Source organism: Vanacampus margaritifer, chromosome 5 (genome assembly GCF_051991255.1).
Source record: "Vanacampus margaritifer isolate UIUO_Vmar chromosome 5, RoL_Vmar_1.0, whole genome shotgun sequence".
Lineage (NCBI taxonomy): Eukaryota > Metazoa > Chordata > Actinopteri > Syngnathiformes > Syngnathidae > Vanacampus > Vanacampus margaritifer.
In genome coordinates, this window is record NC_135436.1 from 27,513,039 (window position 1) to 27,530,090 (window position 17,052).

General features: G+C 39.2%; 1 non-coding gene across 1 annotated transcript; it reads right to left on the bottom strand.

The window, feature by feature from the left end:
* Positions 1-15,998: 15,998 nt before the first annotated feature.
* On the bottom strand, positions 15,999-16,071 carry trnar-ccg (transfer RNA arginine (anticodon CCG)). The gene has a single exon. It is a non-coding gene; the product is annotated as a tRNA-Arg (tRNA).
* Positions 16,072-17,052: the final 981 nt, after the last annotated feature.

The following is a 17,052-nucleotide window of genomic DNA, read 5'->3' on the forward strand; positions in this document are numbered from 1 at the left end:
CAGTGAATTCTTAATACGCAGATGAAGGCTTGCATTGTAATGATGGCTAAACTAAGCAACGTGCGCTGAAATCTTGCAAAACAAACAAACAAACAAAACAACATCCACAATAAAATGAATACAAGTTTCAGTCAAATTAAGCATTATTTGCAACATAATTATTATTTTTTTTTTTATAGCTCGACACGGAATTCACTTCTTCCCCTTCACTTGGCCTATCCTTTGATGTAAAATCTATAATGTAGCTCCAGTATGCGCACCTTGACCGTGTTCGCATGATTGCACACGATGGGCCTTGCGGGGACAGTTTTTTTTTGTGCGGGGTGTAGAGGCCTGTGTGGCGCAAAATGTGCGGGGGGGGGGGGGGGGGGGGGTATTTTTCAGCATTATCAATAAAAGGACAATGTGAATTTTGGCAACAGGTTTTGCGCAAAAAATAAATAAATACAAGCCTTGCTATTTGCAAAACGGTGGCTTTCAACCAAAATTCCGGATTCTGTTTTGAGCCTTGATCCTCCAAACTTTTTTTTACACAGACCTAATTTTGTGTTGTTGATAAAACTAATGTTAGCATCTGATTTTCTTTCCTAACTTTTATGGATTGCTAAGCAGAGGTGGCAAATCCAGGTCCAGGAAGTAAAAACCCCGCCACAGTTTGGCTTTAGCCTCAGGTGCTCGTTAGCTAGCTCCCTAGCTAGCTCCCTAGCTAGCACCCATGGTGTTCGTTTACCTGCTTGGGAGCTAGCTAGCTAGCACTAGGGGCTAAAGCCAAACTGTGGCAGGGTTTTTACTTTCTGGACCTGGATTTGCCGTCACTGTTGCCGAGGGAATCTGGGGTGGTCGCGATCATACAAACATGTAATATTCGGAAAAAAATTAACCTGATCTCATGATGCCTACAGTACCGATACCTGCGGTTTACGGCAATACAGTAAATTAAACATCTGTTCATGCCAGTTACGGGGCCTAAATTTAGCACATGCGTTGAATTCACATGTACAATTAAGACTTAAAAAACACAGTTTTCAAACCCTTAAGAGCACGTGTGTGTGTATGCTTGTGAGTGTGTGTAGTCGAGCACCTGGAGTCCAGGGACACTCCATCAACATGACGGCCCTTTAAGGCGCCGCGGACGACTAAACTCTCTAAAAATATATATCAAAGTCAGCGCTCTCTGATCACAGCAAGGCGACGGGCGCCTCTCCCCGCTCGCTTTAGAGGGGGGGGGGAAAAAATCGAAATGAAGACTTCAGCGCAATGAGAGAGAAATTAACAAAGTGACGGCGGCATCACTCAGCTGGTGGTGTCGACGTGACGCGCGGCACTTGAAATAAACGCACACTCTCACGCTGTGAGAGTTTGCAGCACGAGTGCTGCTCTATATTTCAATTTTCATTTCTTTTTTTCTTGCCATAGTGCGTAATAGACATGTTCATAGAACAGATCCCGGGTTTAACGCTCATCATTTTCCTATAAGTGGAAAATGTAAAAACAATGGATGAGGCTTGTTGAACTGAGTCTCGCACAAAATGCTCACGTTATGTCTGCGCCCCTGAATTTTTTGAGACTGGCGCACATTTTTTCCCGTTTCTGAATTTCCGTAATCCATTTCCATATCTGACTTTCAATTTCTATTATATTTTCAGCATAATTATTCTTGAAAAAAAAAGTCTCTCATCCCTTTATCATGCCATCTTGCAGTTTCACTGGAAAGCTGTGATGAAAGAATTACCGCCCCCTTGTGGATTATCCATGCAATGCATGTATTTCATAGCTAAGGTATGTCACAAAAGTGTGATCTCACATTTCTGCAGATATTTCATTATATTTTTAAGAAATTACACTTTGACACAAATTTATTGTTCCCTGAAAATAACTCAAAATACAGCCATTAACTTATTCAAACCCCAAAACGATTAAATTCGTTTTTAATAGTTTGTCCGTCACTCCCAAAAACGTATTTATACATTTTATGTTTTTTGTTTTATTCAAGAGCATACAGAAGGCTTTGATACAGCGTCTAACATGAAGAGGTGACTTAAAGTAATAGTAGTTATTACAAAAAAAACGGCCAGCAGGTGGCAGCAGAGTATAAGAGATCAGCCAGGGCCATGTTGCAACAAGCTTTTTTTGTCAGAGTTTTCACCAGGAAAGTGAATATTGATGAAACTTAGCTATATTCTAATGCTAATTGCTGCAAAACGGAAACAGATACAAATATACCTTTTTTTTTCCTGATGAGAGAAGAGACGCTAATCTTTCTTTTGGTAAGTTCCATGTGTTTACAGCAATAGAACACAATCTTCTGAGGGCTGTGCAAAATCTGTCAAAATCCAGTAAAAAAAGCCAGGAACGAAAGAGGGTTGCTTCAGTGAAAATGGCTGCGAGTGAATGAGTTAATAGCTAAACCCCTGGCAACAAAAGTGAGTAAACCCCTACAGGAAAATGCGCAATATCTGGATTTTCATTTTCAAGAAGAAAAAGTCATCTCAAAGTATCACATTTGATACATATAAAATATTTTAAAGTCTTTAATTGAAATGGCGTCAATGAAAGTGACTGTGAATGTTTTCCTCATCACAAACGACAAATAGGCATTCAACATAATAATACTTATAAATAAATAAATAAATAAATAAATAAATCACTGTCTACAAAGGCTGCCCTCCGACTTAGCGGCCTCATCATTCATGCCTGCGACTGCAACATGAAAGTCCTGGTGACCATTATGGTTATTGATGGCGGCGGCGGGGGTCCTTATGCATGCTGGGGGCGAGCGTATGCTCTTCTCCGTGCTCTTGAAACTCATCTGGGCTTAAACAACTCCTGATAGGACGTGCATCTCCACCTGATGAATCTATTAGCATGTGCTTTACAGTTACTGCGCCATTTGAACGCTGATTTAAGGCTCCTCTGTGCTGCAATTGGACTGCATATATTCAGGAATTCTCCAATTTGCATTTTTCCCCCAAAACGTTTCTCTTTGTGGTACTCTTTTTTTTTTTCATTCTGTAAAATGCAAAACCCTGGCTAATAAGAACATGATTGGTATTGGAAGGAAGTATGTTGAAGTGGTAAATCTCAGAGAGACTTTGCCAAGTGTATGTTTTCGTCCTGCCGCGTGGCTAAAAATTCAAAATTTAATCTCACAATTCTGACTTTAAAGTGAGAATTCTGACTTCATTCTCAGAATTCAGACTTTAAAGTCAGAAAAGATTGACAGGATTCTGACTGTATTCTCATAATTCTGACTTTAAAATCATAATTCTGACTTTAAAATCATAATTCTGACTTTAATCTCAGAATTCTGACTTTAAAGTGAGAATTCTGACTTCATTCTCAGAATTCAGACTTTAAAGTCAGAAAAGATTGACAAGGATTCTGACTGTATTCTCATAATTCTGATTTAAAAATCATAATTCTGACTTTAATCTCACAATTCTGACTTTAAAGTGAGAATTCTGACTTCATTCTCAGAATTCAGACTTTAAAGTCAGAAAAGATTGACAGGATTCTGACTGTATTCTCATAATTCTGACTTTAAAATCATAATTCTGACTTTAAAATCAGAATTCTGACTTTAATCTCAGAATTCTGACTTTAAAGTGAGAATTCTGACTTCATTCTCAGAATTCAGACTTTAAAGTCAGAAAAGATTGACAAGGATTCTGACTGTATTCTCATAATTCTGATTTAAAAATCATAATTCTGACTTTAATCTCAGAATTCTGACTTTAAAGTGAGGATTCTGACTTCATTCTCAGAATTCAGACTTTAAAGTCAGAAAAGATTGACAAGGATTCTGACTGTATTCTCATAATTCTGACTTTAAAATCATAATTCTGACTTTAATCTCAGAATTCTGACTTTAAAGTGAGAAGTTTACTTTACTTTTTTTACTTTTAAAGTTTACTTTAAAGTGAGAATTCTGAGAATAAAGTGAAAATCCTGCCAACCTTTTTTTTCTCTCTCTCTCTCTTCACTGACCCTAATCCTCTTCCGTAGTTAACCATTTGTTTTGAAATGTTCTGAGTTTGAAATGAGGATCATATTTGAATTGTTTTTCATATTTGGGGTTTTCTGTATTTAACGTTTCAGACCACAAAAGTGCATCCGTGTCACACTCCAGAGAGGCACACTTATCGTGCCCCCGAGCAAACATCTTTCAAGGACTGAGATTAGTTATCGACTCGGTTACAGAATGTCACGTCTACGTTATACTGTAAGATGTCATAAAATTACTATATAACATCGTAAAAAAAAAAAAACACAGGAAGCAAAAAGCCTGGTGGCGTTTTAGGACATCCTCTGGAAGGAATTTATTCTTACAGCCTCTGAGTTATTTCTTTTTATTGACATCAACACATAAATTGTGGGCTATAGTATAATCATACTCAATAATAAAGTCTGATTGGTGAAGTTTGGAATGGCTGGTGTAGACACACAAACACGAGGAGGATTTTTGTATGTGCGGCAACAGCATGTGATGCCCAAGGTTCTTTTTCAACAAACAGTGCGAGTCACAAGAAGCCGGCGTGTCAGCATATTTTTAATCATGGCACAAAAAACAACAACATACGCTCCATGAAAGAAAAGCAGTGTGAGAAGTTGTACTAGTTTCAGCAAACTGTCAAACTGCCTTTCAGCGTTTGGTCAAAACGACTTGCGGATCATTTTTAACGACCGCAAAATGTCAGTGAGAAAAGCCGCGTAGCTTGTATGGCGGATTCACAAACTGTGTTTTACACATCCACACTTTTTCACACTTTCTTACCCGCTATAGAAATGTATTTTTAACGCAAAAGACAAAAGTTAAAAATAATAATAATAATAGCCAATATTTTTCTTCTATGCTGTAAAATCAACATGGCTATATGTTGATACATGCCTGGTGTAGCTTTGTGGAAGCTAATGTCAAGCAACGGTGCAAAATGGGTTTTAATTTTTTTTTATCCCATGTAATATAATATCTTCATTTATAGTGGCTGCGCATAAAAATAACACATTTTTCAGACTATAAATTGCCCAAAAAATGTATTATGAAGAAGAAAAAAGTTGTACTAGACTATAAGTCGAATTTTTGGCTGGCAACCAGTCCAGGGTGTACCCCGCCTACTGCCCGAAGCCAGCTGGGATAGGCTCCAGCACCCCCGCGACCCATGTGAGGAAAAGCGGTTAAGAAAATGGATGGATGGATATAAGTCGAATTTTGGGGGGAAATTTATTTGACCATAACTGAGACAAAGAATGGTAGAATTTGGATTCAGTAGAATTCCCGATTCCTTATCATGTTGACGGCAGTGAAGAATTTACGGTTGTATTTGAAACTTCCATTTATTTAACAGAAAAGATTTTCTTCCAGAATCTAACATAAATAATTTATTCATTTGATAATCAGGTAATTGTCATTGATTAATGTTTTTGTTGTCTGGAAAAATAAATAGAAATTTAAGACTTGTATCCTGTGAGTGTGAACGCATAAATATGTTTTTAATACTTTGTCCTGCACTCTAAAAAAACGTATTTTTGTTTTTTATTTATTTATTTATTTATGTTTGTTTGTTTTTTTATGCAAGAGCATACAGAAGGCTTTGATGCAGCTTCTGACCTGAAGGTGGCTCACATCAATGGCGGTTATTACAAAAACGACCAGCAGGTGGCAGCAGAGTATAAGATCAGCCAGGGCCATGTTGCAAAAAGCTCTTTTTTCCCAGTGTTTTCAACAGATTTGTGAATAATGATGAAACTTAGCTATATTCTAATGATAGTTGCTGCAAAATGGAAACAGATACAAATATACTTTTTTTTTCCGATGAAAGAAGAGACTCTAATCTTTCTTTTGGTATGTTCCATGTTTTTATAGCAGTAGAATACAATATTTTGTAGGCCTTGCAAAATCAGTCAAAATTCAGTAAAACAGCTGGGAGCAAAGGGGGTTGCGTCAGTGAAAATGGTTGGCAGTGAATGAGCTAAATTATTTTGGTTTATCGTTCTGCATATCAATAGATTAATAAATAAATTGATTTTAAAAAATGTCTGGCATAGTAGCATTTGCTAATTGCTTTCGTCCACCTCAGCCGTCAACATTAATGGACGTCTTTTAAAAGAGAAGAATGGAAAGACGGGTGCAGATATTTCTCAAAGCATCTTTTGTTGAAGTGGATGCTTACTGATGGACGAGTGAGTGAGCATTCAGACAAACATGTGCGCCAGTGGGAGCGCGTTACCATGGGGACAAACAGTCGGTATGAGGTATTAATCCTCCTCGCGCTTGATTAGCACTGTGGGAATGTCAGGTGCATCATCACGTCCTCTGGCTTTCTTGACACCAGAAATGTCTACAACGCATTCGACATGCGTTCTTTACTTTGCGAGGATCCGAGCTGCCTTCCATGCAAGGAGAGTACAGAATGTGTTCACCTCAGAAAGAAAGCAACACCCACACGTTGGCGGCCGCGGCTCCAAACTCCGACATCAGACGGGCCATGTGGAATGCGGCGAGCCTCCGAGGCCCAATTAATTGGCAAAGCGAATGCGATATAGTGCCTCGTTTTCGATTCTGGGAATCAATAGGGGGCAGCGTGTCTCCGGAATGTTGAGTGCCGAGTGTGAAACGCGAACTACCTGAGAATCGGCCATGCAACACTCGGTGAAAAGTGTCAAACTTTGGGAAGACAAGAAAAACTGCAGTCACTCTAAAAAATTGTCAAAACTTCACGGTTCGACTACGACCCAAAAACAATCCACTTTTCCTACGCAAGTTTAGAAATTATGAGGGGAAAAAAGCCATGTCTTCCATCTAGTGGTGAATGGTGATATTACAACTTAAAAATACAGTTTACCCCTACATGTTTGGGGTTCGGGATCCATTGAATCACATATTCACATCCCCCTTCCCCTTTTTTAAAATAAATGAATAATTAAAAATATTTGGGGTATTTAAAAAAAAAAATACGGTTGACGCCTGCATGCTCGGGTTCAATATCGAATATTCGCAGATTTTTTTCCCAGTTTAAAAAAAAAATGTTTTAGATATTTAAAAAAAAATACAGTTGACTCCTTCATGCTTGGGTTCAAAATCAAATATTTTATATTATTTATTTATATTATTTATTATTATTATTATTTATATAGATTTTCCATTTTGGGGGGGATTTCTCCCCCCATCCCCGCCCGTTTTCCATGAAAAACACATCATGAATGTTCATCAGAACAAAAAGAGATTAGAGTCTGTTCTTTCACGAGGGAAAAAAAATCTTTGTTTCCATTTTCCAGCAATTAGAATATTTAGGTTTAAAATATAGCTAAGTTTCATCCTTATTCACAAATCTGTTTAAAACACTGGGGAGCTTTTTTTTGCAACATGGCCCTGATTGATCTCATATACTCTGCTGCCATCTGCTGGCCGTTTTTTTGGTAATAACTACCATTGTTTTAAGCGTCCTCTTTAGGTCAGAGGCCGCATCAAAGCCTTCTGTATGCTATAGCATAAAAAAAACATAAATGTATAAATACGCTTTGGGGACCATGGCAATATTTAAAATAGAACGTTTTTATACGTTTTTGGGAGTTAATGAAGGGTTACTCTTTACAACTGACTCCACTAGTGAGCACGGCAACCATGTGTGGTTCTTTGGAACCACGGCGGCTGGTGTGCGCTTCTCTCCTTGGCCGCCCATAGAACACCTGGATGAAACAGATTGCCGGCTATTGTCGGGGCACCGGGGCAGAGCGCATGTCAGCCTGGGCAGTCAACGGGGCGCATCCCCTGGCATTTAGCCGCATGATTGATCGCTCCCCCAACTTTCATCTCAGTCTGAGAGCATTAGCACAGATGTTAACAGCTACTTCCGACTCATAAAATGCTTATTTTTTCGGTTGTATTTGCGGCGCGCTGTCAACATTTGCACTCCGCCAGACGTGTGATTGTTTCCGAGGAGTGGCAAATTTATCCTCCCGCTGCCAACGAAGCCCGGGCCCCATTTTCTTGTTCAGTGGAGGGGAAGTGGGTGGTTCAGCTCTGTTTGCCAGTGCGCTAGCAAAAGAGATCTAACGCAAACACAATTAGAACAGCGGCCCGCAGTTCTGTTGTGCATAAAATTGATCGGCAATCGGAAAGGCGGCTTTAGCCAAGCGCGCTCTGTAAATGTGAGTGCGCAATCGTTTTGGGTTGGAGGAGAGAAAGCAGAGTTGCGCCGACTTCATCCTTTGGAGCTGCGGGCTATTATGCTGGATATGTGCACGCCCCCGGGGTATTAGATTTACAGAGCCAGTCGAGTCCGAGCATCCCACCGACGACTGGCGGATTTCTTGGCGCAATGCTGCATATCTAACCATTGTTAGATCTCATGTCCCTTTTTTTTTTTTTTTAGAACAACTCACGCTTCGGCGCTTCCTCGCGGCACACTTTGTGTTGCGGCGGCTCAGAAACCCCCCGCAGTCGAAGGCTTTGATGCAGGGCAGCGCTTGGAAGTGGCCCACTGATACATTTATTGATTGTTCGGAACCACAAATACTCCCTTCCGCACTTGCGCGTTGGCGGGTGACAAAAAAGCAAAGAATCACTTTTAACAGTCCAGTGAAAAGTTGCTTTCAATCAGCGAGAATTATTTTTGTTCCAGGATGGAAACCATTAAATTGAATTTGGCTTTTAGTGGGCTCATCCTTTTGATAACCGTTTACTCGTTTGACATTGAGTTGTTTTTGCTGTCAGATCCTTTTTGGGTTCGGAAGACATATTTGTACAGTTCCGTGCAATGTTTCCCAAGCGTTATTGAGCCAAGGCACACAAAAGCATTTAATTTGCCACCCAACATCTTGGGGAAAATTTGGAAAATCTGCCACGTTCACAAGTCATTTATATTAATGACAAATGTAAAAAACAAACTCCTAATTAATTAATTATTTATTTTTTTCTGGAGAGCTCAGTATTGTTCATTCGGTAATTTTACCGATTTGACATGTCATCATCATTGCTCTCTCTTTTTTTTTAAATTTTTTATATGTATATTTTTTTAATTAATTTTTATTTTGTATGTGCGTGTGCGTGCGTGTGAGTGTGTATTCATTAGTTCACCTAAAACCTATTAAAAAATCCCATACCGTTCACCTAAACCGAACACTTCAGAATCCAGCCAGAGCCGTGAGGCCGTCAGGAGACCCGAGGAAGGACCAAAGAAAGGAAAGTCAAATCCAGCACCGACCAGACACCACCCACCGGGCCACCAGCCAGAGTCCTACACCAACCCCAGAAACATCCAAACTCATAATTCTCAATCAAAATTACTTCAGTAAAAATCAGCATTTAGAATTGTGGATGATTAAGCGATTTTTGTGTCATTGTGCTTTTTCGCTCGGATTGGCTGCAAAGCAACGACAAATAAATGGTATTAGTAAATGAAACTTAACAAAACGTTGCTATTTTGTGTGTGTTCCTGCTTGTATTCTAAGTGTAATCCCATTGCACATATAAGACAAGCATTTGTGTCCATCTGTAATGTAGAATCCTAAATGCGTGTTTTTGGAATGCTAGAGGAAGTCAAAGTACAGGAAGAACACTTAGCAAGCACTCGGAGAACATGAAAACTCCCAAGAGGAGGATCTGAAAATCGAACCTGAACTTCACAACCGCGAGGCAGACGTGCTAACCGCTCATCCACCGTGCTGACAAAATTAATTAGTGAGAGCACCTGGGTTTTATAATACGACACATTATAGGAGAAGTAGGATAATAGCACATCATTTGGAATTTGGGAACAGACCATTTCGCACTCCGCAGGTGATATGAAGATTGAAGTGCCCAACGTTTGCGTGTTCATTTTTGAATTATTAACCACGGGGGCCTTCATCCCAACGCCGCCGCTGTTTTTTAATTCACTCGGGCTGACTGAGGGTTCACCGTGACGCCCCAGTCAAGACGCGCGGACCAAATGCGGCGCGAGCGGCTGCATGTGAATGAGCCTGTTACCGCCACAGTCCATCCAGCACAAATAAATTGGGGTTGACTTTGCGAGGAGCCTTGAAGGAAGGCGGCGAGATGGAGAACGAGCCGGGTAATATTCACGCCAGATGAGAGGCGGCGGTCATGTAGGGTGAGCGAGAAAGATTCCAAGATCTTTTCCATCCTCTCTCAAGTAATGAGAAGTCGGTCACATGCATCTTATGTATTTGTATTAGTGCATTTTATTAAATTGAAGAGCAAAGTCTGATTTAAATATTCATCACGTGCTCATATTTCTCCAAAGAGAAAAATGTCAACCATCCTAAAGGCGATCATTAAATTTTGAAGGGACTTACAAAATATATCGCGATGCCAGCTGCTCAATTGGTCATCCAAGGGTGACGGACTGTGCTACTTTAGAATCATGCTTTGTAGTGTTGTCTATTCCTTATAAAGTATCTTGATAACTATTCTGAAACGCTACCATGGCAAAAACCTACTGTTCCGTGTGTCGTTAGAAGGTTTATAATTACCATAATATTGATGATAGCATCTGCTAGCGTGTTAATCACATTTAGTATTATGCTAGCATTAGGCTAGCGTACTTTCGTTGTTTCAATCTCTTTGATTTGTCAAACTCTGGACTGAACACGACGCATTCAGGGTGGTCATTCTTAAAAGTAACAGTACTGAAAATATGTGGTATCATATTATTTTGAACGTTCAGGTATGGCCATACTTTTTTAGTACTGGTATACCGTGTAACACTAATGCTACGAGTATGAATATTACTGCTGTAATCCCTGAAATATTTATAGTTCAGTGTCAGGGGCGTGTTGGCAATCAGGAAGTTTTCAAAAAGTCCTTTGCGGTCGATCCATTTCAGGCTGAAAAAAACAAACTTGCTGGACAAAGGTGGCAAATCCATGTACAGAAAGTAAAAACTCTGCCACAGTATGGCTTTAGCCTCAAGTGCTAGTTAGCTAGCTCCCTAGCTAGCTCCCATAATGCTCGTTTACCTGCTAAGGAGTCAATGGCTAATGCCAAAATGGGGCAGGGTTTTTACTTTCTGGACCTGCATTTGCCACCTCTGTTTGGAACACAATTTCATCAAGAATGTATTTCTTTAGAACCAGAGGTGGCAAATCCAGGTCCATAAAGTAAAAACCCTGCCAAAGTTTGACTTTTGGTTCAGGTGCTAGCTAGCGAGCTCCATAGCTAGCTCCCATGGTGCTTGTTTAATTGCTAGGGAGCTCGCTAGCTAGCACGAGGGGCTAAAGCCAAACTGTGGCAGGGGGGTTTTTACTTTCTGGACCTGGATTTGCCACCTCTGGCCCTGGATAATTATTAAGTAGTAATTGGTGTCAAGGAGGTATGTTGAAGTGACATGACATGTATCCATTTTTGTTTATTTTCTATTGTGCAAGGTGGTAGCGGACAAATTATAGCAAGTAGATTGTGCCTGTTCTCATGTGTGCTGTTGGCTTTCTTCCTCATGAATTAAGTTGAGTTCTGTTTCATCTCTACTGTGCAAGCGAATCACGATTAACTTTCAAAATAACAATCTTTAATTAGCTGCCAACCAAAAGCACAGCGCTAACTGCGTGGATGTTAAAAAAAAAAAAATCTGTCAAACAACAACATGTGACCATATTACACGTCCCGCACTGCAAGCTGTCAGAGTGTGACAGTCAAAACGGGGAAAAGGAGTCATGCCGGCTACTCCGACATGAGAATAAGTGGTGAGCCGAGAGGAAGAGAAAGTCACACTCGTGGGACTGACATGAGAAGTGCACGTGCGTGCACGCGCGCACATGTGGACAGCATGATGAATGAGGGCGGAAGACTTCAGCAGCTCATAAATCAATATCCCCTCCTTTCGTTTTAAGCCTTAAAATCCAGAGTGCGTCTTCTCGCTTCCACGATGATGGCGGGACACCCGGAAACTAATGCGGCGGTATTCCCGACGGTCATCCCCCCCCCCCCCCCCCCCACCGTGGCCCCTGCTGTTCGCCGCCCCTCCCACGGAATATTGTGGCCTCGCGGCAAAAGCAAACCTCGACTAATGAGTCTTCCTCCGGGGCGAGGCGCGTACTACCTCTAAATGCATCGCTCCAACTCCATGAATGATTTATCACTGGAGGCTCCCATGAGCCAATGAATTGCGAGCATTAATCCCGTACATACATACAGCGTTCCCACTTGCATTATTGCTGTACAATATTCATGCGGCTTTGTGTGCGTACGCACCCCTCGCCAAATGCCAGCTTTATGCGATAGAACAAAATGAGACCGAGATAAATCATTCGAAAACTTTTTCCACCGTGATTGTGTCCTCTGACCTCTACAATTGAATTAGGGGAAGGGGGGGGGGGGGGGTAATGTGGGTAAGTAAACAAGTGAGATAATGTGGTTGCACAAGTGTGCACACCCTCTTATAACCGAGGATGTGGCTCTGTTCAGAATGAACCAGTTAGATTCAAACTCATGTTGAATGGGAGTCAGCTCACACCACCATTTAACTCATCCAGCCATTTTCACCGAAGCAACCCCCTTCGCTCCCGGGTATTTTACTGGATTTTGACTGATTTAGCAAAGCCCACAGAATATTGTGTCCTATTGCTATAAAAAACATGGAACCTACCAAAGGAAAGATTAGAGTCTCTTCTTTCATCAGGAAAAAAAGTATATTTGTATGTGTTTCCGTTTTGCAGCAATTAGCATTAGAATATAGCTAAGTTTCATCAATACTCACGTTCCTGGTGAAAACACTGACAAAAAGAGCTTTTTGCAAAATGGCCCTGGTTGATCTCTAATACTCTGCTGCCACCTGCTGGCCATTTTTTTGTAATAACTACCATTGCTTTAAGCAACCACTTCAGGTCAGAGGCTGCATCAAAGCCTTTTGTATGCACTAGCAAAAAAAAAACGTATAAATATGTTTTTTGGGAGCATGGCAATATTTAAAATAGAACATTTTTACACATTTTTGGGAGCAAATGAGTTAAACTAAAGTGCCTTTGCTTAATCATTTTGATAGTCACATCTTATAACAGCTTCTACAACAGCGGAGGTATTTCACTGTTCAGGCAGGAGAAGGGTATAAAATAATTTCCAAGGCATTATTTACCTTGGAATACAGTGAAGATAGTCATCATCAAGTGAAGAAAATATAGCACAAAACCTTCAGGCCCTGCTAAAAAGCAAAATCCTCAAGCTTTTTATTTAATTTCATTATTTACATAGGCCAGTGGTTTGGAAACTTAAAAAAAAGTTTTTATAATCATTTTCTTAAAAAAATATATGAATAAAAGTGCATGTATTTGGTATGATAAAGGAAGCCAGAGTGAAAACAACAACAAAAATAATAAAATAATAACACAAGCCTGGGGAAGAATATGCCAACCCAAATTTGAACCCTGAAGCTCTTGCAGTGAGGCAGATTTGCTAACCACTCCCACATTGTACCGAACACCCAACCTTGAAATATAAAAGCACATTCAGAGCACAAACTATTGACAAAGTGAATGAAAAATAAATTGCTGTTTCCCTGTTTATCTTGCCAGCGCAGAAAGGAGCCATGACATGCTTGACTTGGACTGTTTGCTTGTGTTTGACTGTCAACAACACTTGCTTTCGGCATGGCAAGGCAGTTTTATTTTTATAGCACATTTCATACACTCAAGGTAAGTAAATGCACTTCACAAAAAATCTATAATAACAATATCTACCTATATATATATATATATATAGCTATTTGTGCTGTCAAAGTTAAAGTGTTAATTGATTAATTAATCACAAAAAAGTATCGCATTAATCATGAATTAACGCAGATTAATTGCACTTCTATTTTTGACCATAGATTATCCTTTAGCATAACAGCGGATGGCTGCGTTTAAGGTAGCACGGGTTGTGTTTGAGCAATAAACATAATTTAATGCATTAAAGTAAAAACATTTAATGAATGTTTGCGTATCACATTTAGAATATTTGTTCATGTCAAAGTATCAGGGTCATTTTTTTTCCATTTTAAATTATGCAAGGAATTAACTGATTAAAAAAAGAGGAGGATGAGCGTGTGCAGTGGATCAAAGACGTCCTCATAACCTTAAATGTCAAAAGAATTAACACATAACCGGTGCTCTTCAAATTTGGCGTGGGGGAAAAATGTAGATAAGAAAGCCTTTTTTATTAAGCGATTAATCGTGATTAAAAAATGTCATCGTTTGACAGCTCTAATATATATATATATATATATATGTGTATATATATATATGTGTATATATATATATATATATATATATATATATATATATATATATATGTGTGTGTGTGTGTATATATATATGTATATATATATATATATATATATATATATGTGTATGTGAAGGATGTGAGCTTGATTGACTGACGGCCGGCGAGTGAAGATTAAATGTAACGTACATCCCGTTCCCCTGAAGCCAACGGCTCTGCCATTCAACCCTGTCGTCGTAGGGTGGGAATTTGTCACGCTCGAGAGGAGCCGGGATTGACTCTGAAAGAGCTGCCGCGGTGGCTCTTTAGTTACTCTCCCTGACAACATCGAAGTCCAAATATTTGTTGGGAGATAAGTTGCGAGAGTGTATCGGGGATAACGTTCTCGGAGGCGTTTTGGAGGGCCGCAGACCTCCCGCTGGAGGCTCAGAGAGAGAAAGCAATCTGATGGTGTTGCTGTCAAAGAGGACATGAGTGATGAGAAGGTCAACACAGCGAGAGGAAAACAAACCCAAGGATCAGATTGTTGGGGAGGAGGTGAGAGGGAATACGAGCTGTGACAGGGTTTAACCCTTTTTATAGAAATTGAGTGACAGCTACCATGTAACCTTATACTTTTCAGTGTGTCTAAGCGGCAGTTATCAGAGGCTAATACTGTTAGCTAATGCTAATCTGTGACTCCTCAACACTACAGCTGTGTTAGCTTTAGGCTATGATATGTTCTTTGGAATTTGCTAATTTGCCTATTCATGTTTTTTTTTGTTTTGTTTTTTTACAGTGCGTCTGTGTGGCAGTTATCAGAAGCTAATACTGTTAGCTAATGCTAATCTGTGACTCCTCAACACTACAGCTGTGTTAGCTTTAGGCTAGTATATGTTCTTTGGAATTTGCTAATTTGCCTATTCATGTTTTTTTTTTGTTTTGTTTTTTTACAGTGCGTCTGTGTGGCAGTTATCAGAAGCTAATACTGTTAGCTAATGCTAATCTGTGACTCATCAACACTACAGCTGTGTTAGCTTTAGGCTATGATATGTTCTTTGGAATTTGCTAATTTGCCTATTCATGTTTTTTTTTTTACAATGCGTCTGTGTGGCAGTTATCAGAAGCTAATACTGTTAGCTAATGCTAATCTGTGACTCCTCAACACTACAGCTGTGTTAGCTTTAGGCTATGATATGTTCTTTGGAATTGGCTAAATTGCCTATTCGATTGTTTTTTTTTTACAGTGTGTCTAACTGGCAGTTATCAGAGGCTAATACTGTTAGCTAATGCTAATCTGTAAATCCTCAACACTACAGCTGTGTTAGCTTTAGGCTATGATATGTTGTTGTTTGAAATTTGCTAATTTGCCTCTTCACTCTTTTTTTTGGGGGGGGGGGGGGCTTTTACTAAAATCATGCTCAATCCAAAGCCACGTCTAGTACTGAAAATGATGTTGCTTTGTTGCCATTTTGAGGCATCTTTGTATGTTGAAATGAGGGGAGGAGCTTCATTCAAACTCTTTTCTAATTGGATAAGTTCTTTGCTGTCATGTTGTGGCATTTACAGGCGATGACAAATCGTTTTTGTTAACTAGGGGTTGAATAAATTCATCTATTTTGTAGTGGATGCTATTTAAATTTTTATTTTATTTTTTTAATGAATTGATGATTGATTATTTATTTTTGTATATTTTCTGAATGATAGTAAACTGTTTTAGGATCATCACAAACTAATCATATAGGCAATGTAAAGCTTAGGATAGTTCAGGTTTACCACTTTTGATGGTGAGAGTGGCTCCAAAGTGTTTTATGGATTATGTGTTCAACCCAGGTGGGACTTGAACCCACAATCTCCAGCTTCGGAGGCTGATGCCTTGTCCATTAGGCCACTGGGTCATATTGACAAGAGGGTAAAAGAATTTACAAACCAAGCAAAGTAAAGAAATTTTAAAAAAGTTATTACATACTACACTTCATTTTAAAATTAGAACTTACTAATAAAAGAACACAGTACAAGCAAAAAATTTGGAAGCATGATAAAAATACTTTGAAAGATCTTTATCATGTTTATGGATAAAACATTTTTTTTTTTTTAGAACTGACTTCACAAAAATGCTTAATAGGAAATGTTGGGTATCGATACTAAATTTGGATATTGGGCTGATACGGCAAAATTGGTAAGGTATCGAGTACATAGGTGAGGCCACGGATACCAGCCGCCGATACCTAATGCAAAAAAAAAATCTGACATCAAATATGTCCTCCTTGGCCGTAATACTGCGGCATTCTGACACATCGGTCAACCATCATTTTATTCTTTTTGTTGTTGTCAATGTGTTAAATGAAATTCTATATATCAAAAGTATTAGAGGCATCAGTACTTAGTATCGGTGAGTACTGAAACAATGACTACTCATAGTGGTATCGGTCTGGAAAAAAGTGGTATCGAACATCCCTAATGTTTAACAAATTGTCCAGTTATTTTGGAATTATTAATTCTATTGAATTTTTTAATTAAAGTCATTTAAAGTAACACGTTTTTGTCGTGCTTTTCCAAATATTTCCAAGCATTAATTGTTGTTCAACATTGATGATACGATATTTGAACATGTAAAGGATGGCATTCGATTCCACAGGCATATTTATGGAGTATGTTTTGTTCTCACTCTGTTTTTTTTTTTTTTTTTACAGTTTAAAAGTATCAATAATGTTGTCTACACTCTTTTGTTGTTCTATCAACACAACTGTTTGCCATCCCCTAATGAGCAAACTGCATCAAAACATTGTAGGAATCAAAGCTTCTGATTCTGATTCTGCATGTTTCAACTATTTCTTTTCATTAACATCCTCTGCAAACAGGCATAAACAAACACATCT